Source organism: Myotis brandtii, unplaced genomic scaffold, assembly GCF_000412655.1.
Source record: "Myotis brandtii unplaced genomic scaffold, ASM41265v1 scaffold35, whole genome shotgun sequence".
Classification (NCBI taxonomy): Eukaryota; Metazoa; Chordata; class Mammalia; order Chiroptera; family Vespertilionidae; genus Myotis; species Myotis brandtii.
This window is the reverse complement of record NW_005363467.1, coordinates 482,441-486,658: the sequence shown is the minus strand read 5'-3', so window position 1 is coordinate 486,658 and position 4,218 is coordinate 482,441.

The following is a 4,218-nucleotide window of genomic DNA, read 5'->3' as shown; positions in this document are numbered from 1 at the left end:
GTGTGGGCGCGCCTCGGGCACACACACCTACGCCCACAGCGACTATGTGCTCAACACACGAGTGTGCAAGTCGTTCTCCTCCTGACCTGCACAGGGACGGGTTCGGGAGCTGCCGGTGGGCAGCGCGGACACGCCAGGGCCCGTCCAGCTGGACCGGCTAGAACGGGGGTCACTTACCTGCAAGAAAACGTCACAGTCATTAAACAGTCCCGGGACCGGGGCCGGAGGAGTCCGAGAGCAAGGGCGCAGGGCCCTGACTGCTCAGGGGGGCGAGGCCCACAGTGTTTGGAAGACACCCCGCCCCCCGCCCCGTCTCCTGCAGCGAGAACTGGGAGGGAGGACCTGACCCAGCGGCTGGTGTGGCGAGTGCAGGCGATGGGGACAGCGATGGGGCCACACGCCCCTGGCCCACGGGGTGGCTGCGCCCACGGGGTCTGCACGTCCCTGGGAGAGGGTGTCTGTCCTGACTACACTCAGCATTCTCATCCTCGCGCGAACCCCAAGTCCTGCCAGGGAGGGAAGTGTGTGAGTGTGCATGTGAGTGAGCAGGTGTGAGTGTGTGTGAACGCGTGTGAGTGTGTGCCAGTGTGTGTGCATGCCAATATGTTGTGCATGTATGTGTGCGCACCTGTGTGTGCAAGTATGTGCATGCATGTGTCCATGTGTAACTCTATGCACACACATGTGCACTTACGCATGTGTTCACGTGCATGTACGTGTGTGCACTTGTGATCACACATGTGCGTGTATGTGGGCTGAACCAACGAGCTCTGCTGCTCCCTGGCTGGGTCCCGGGCAGTAGCTCCCATGGATCGAGGGGAACTTGGACAGGACGACAGAGGAAGGCGTCCAGACCCCCTCGGAGGCCCTGTTGACTCAGACAGTAGCTTTTGGAGCCAAAACTCCGCGGCGAAAGGGACGGAACATAAACAAGGCTACATGTCACCCGGTTGCCGACTCAGACACCGTCCACTTGTTTGTTCTGAAACGGGGAGCAGACTGTTTGGCAAATACAGCGGGTTCACACCACAGCTCTGTCACCCTCAGGGCGAGCGCCCTCAGGCCCAGGCATCCCCGGTCCATGCAGAGGGCTGAACCAACGAGCTCTGCTGCTCCCTGGCTGGGTCCCGGGCAGTAGCTCCCATGGATCGAGGGGAACTTGGACAGGACGACAGAGGAAGGCGTCCAGACCCCCTCGGAGGCCCTGTTGACTCAGACAGTAGCTTTTGGAGCCAAAACTCCGCGGCGAAAGGGATGGAACATAAACAAGGCTACATGTCACCCGGTTGCCGACTCAGACACCGTCCATTTGTTTGTTCTGAAACGGGGAGCAGACTGTTTGGCAAATACAGCGGGTTCACACATCAGCTCTGTCACCCTCAGGGCAAGCGCCCTCAGGCCTAGGCATCCCCGTGCTCGGAAGGAACAGGCCAAATGAACCTGGGCACTGGGCTCCCAGAACCAGGGAGGTTCGCTCCTGCTTCTCCCCCTGAGTGCAGGTGGAGCGGGAGGGCCGGGCCTTACCTGGGGAAGCCCCAGGTGTACAAGGAGCAGAGGGATCAGAGTCAAAGGTACTTCCTCCCTCCTCCCTCCCTTCCTCCTCCCTCCTTTCTCCTTCCTTCCTCCTCCTTCTTCCTTCCTCCTCCCTCCCTCCTTCCTCCTTCCTCTTCCTCCCTCTTACCTCCTTCCTCCCTCCCTCCCTCCTCCTTCCTCCTTCCTTCCACCCTCCTCTTTCTTTCCTTCCTCCTCCCTCCTCCCCGCCCCCCTTTCAACAATTTGCTCCTAAAGCCATTGGGTGGGACAGAACTGGAGTCAGTCACAGAAACCCATTCACCCGCTGGCCTTGGTTCCCCTCTTGGAGAGAAACTATAACTCGGGACCCAGGTGCCGCTGCCCAAGGGCCGAAGGGGTGACCAGGCAAAGGTTGTCAGGTTCCCAGGAACCGCAGGGGCTTTGGGAGCTGCTGTTTGGGGGCGGGGGGGGGGGGGGGGGGCAGTGCCCGGAGCTCAGCTCAGAGGGAAAGGGCTCAGGAGACAGAGTGGGCACCAGGCCTCCCCACCCTCTGCTCCCAGGCCCAGCTTCCTCCAGCAGGGACAGGAGGAGGGGAAATTAATGGGGTAATATGAGCTCATTTCAATAATAAAGAGCTCGTGAACGCGCTGGTTTTGATCTTTTCTGATGCCTGGATTCCTGGCAGAAACCAGGGTCCTACTCAGGGATCTGAAAGCACTGAAAATAGACTTTAAACAACATCCCCAAACAACAGCCAAAAAGGAAGCCCCCCATCACACACACGTAGAACAACAGCGAAAGAAAGACTCCCGCGTGCGTCCGTGCCTTCCTCCCCCAGAAGAAACGGGGGGATTGGACTGGCACACAACCCTTTTCTGCGCCTTTTAAATATGGTTTTAACAGCTTCCAAGGGAAGGGGGTGTGTGTGGCTAAAAATAGAACCGGGGCCGGGGTGGGGCCTGCGAGCCACTCAGCATAAGGGCCTGTCAATATTTTGGGGGGCTGTCAGGAAGCCATTAGTGGTTTTTGAAAATTCAAAAAATATCTCTGACTGCCTGGTCCATTTGCTCGTGAATCAGGAAGGAGAGGGAATATATATCAATTTCAAGTAAGAACCAAGTCCAGCTGCCTGATCCCGTGTGTGTGCAAGGAAGGTCAGATTCAGAGGCTACAAAATACGCCTCCCTCCTCCCTCCCTTCTCCCTCCCTCCTTCCTCCTTCCTCCTCCCTCCCTTCCTTTCTTCTTCTTCCCTTCTTTCCTCCCTCCCTCCTTCCCTTCTTTCCTCCTCTTCCTTCCTACTTTCCTCCCTCCCTTCCTTCCTTCCTTCCTCTGTCCCTCCCTCCTTCCTCCCTCCTTTTCTTCTTCCCCCCTTCTTTCCTCCCTCCTTCCTTCCTTCCCTTCCTCCTTTCCTCCTTCCCTCCCTCCTTCCCTTTTTCAACAAGTGAAGTGAGTCACGGAAACCCATTCACAGACTAAGGATGGAAGGCACCCCCGCCATTCGTCTCTGGGGAGGGTGTTTGGGGCTGAGCGCCTATTTCCTTCCTTCCCTCCTTCCTTCCTCCCTCCCTCCCTCCTTCCCTTTTACAACAAGTGAAGTGAGTCACGGAAACCCGTTCGCAGACTAAGGATGGAAGGCACCCCCGCCATTTGTCTCTGGGGAGGGTGTTTGGGGCTGAGCGCCTGTTCTGAGAGGCCTCCCAGCAAGACCATGTGAGCCCCACGAGAAGGCCTGGGCCACCTGCACGTGGAGACACTCATGACTGTCCACGCAGCCCTCCCGCCCGCCTCCGTCCCCCTGAGCCCGTGCGGGGCCTCGTTCTCAGCTCGGGAACCCCCGGGGGAGCCGTGTTCTCCCAGGAGGTAAAGAGGCGCCGATGTGCTAAGCAGAGCAGACAGGCGTGGGCCCGAGACATGCGGGGTCACAACACAGCGACTGGGGCTGCACACTTCTCGCTGGGACAGCAGACGGACAGGCGAAGAGACAGACGGACAGAAGGCAGCAGCGGGACAGAAGGCCCGGGCATGGTCGCTGCCGCTAAAGGTGAGTCGCAAACGCCCCGCCCCCCTTTGGAGACAGGGTCACTGGGTCCCCGCCGCGGGGTCCGTGTGACGGTCTCAGAGCCTCGCGTGGACGTGAGGAGCGCGGGTTTGGCTGAGCACAGCGGGGGCACCGTCAGCGTCAGTTAACAGTGCGGCAGAGTTTGCAAGCTACCACGTCTCTTCCCTTTACAGTCCCTTCCCCTCCAGGGATCACAGACAGGGGTCCTTCCCCCGGGAGGCCCACCCCCTGCCCAGGGCCCCGCCCGCGAACGAGCCCCAGGCCTGTGGGCTTCGGCAGAGTTTGCAAGCTACCACGTCTCTTCCCTTTACGGCCCCTCCCCCTCCAGGGATCACAGACAGGGGTCCTTCCCCCGGAGGCCCACCCCCTGCCCAGGGCCCCGCCCGCGAACAAGCCCCAGGCCTGTGGGCCGAGTCACCTGCATGGGGCAGACACTTATGACTGTCCAGGCGGCGCCTCCAGCACCGGGGGCCCCTCTGAGGTTCGGTTCAAAGCCCGCAAGTGAGTCAAGTCTCCCCCGTCCATGCTGACAGAGCGCACGCTCGACCCGAGGTGCTGGGGAAGGAACCCGGGGGGAGGCTCTAGAACTTACCGCACACGTCCGGCCTCTTGACGCATCCCGCGCCGGCCGCACCCCCGGCAAGTC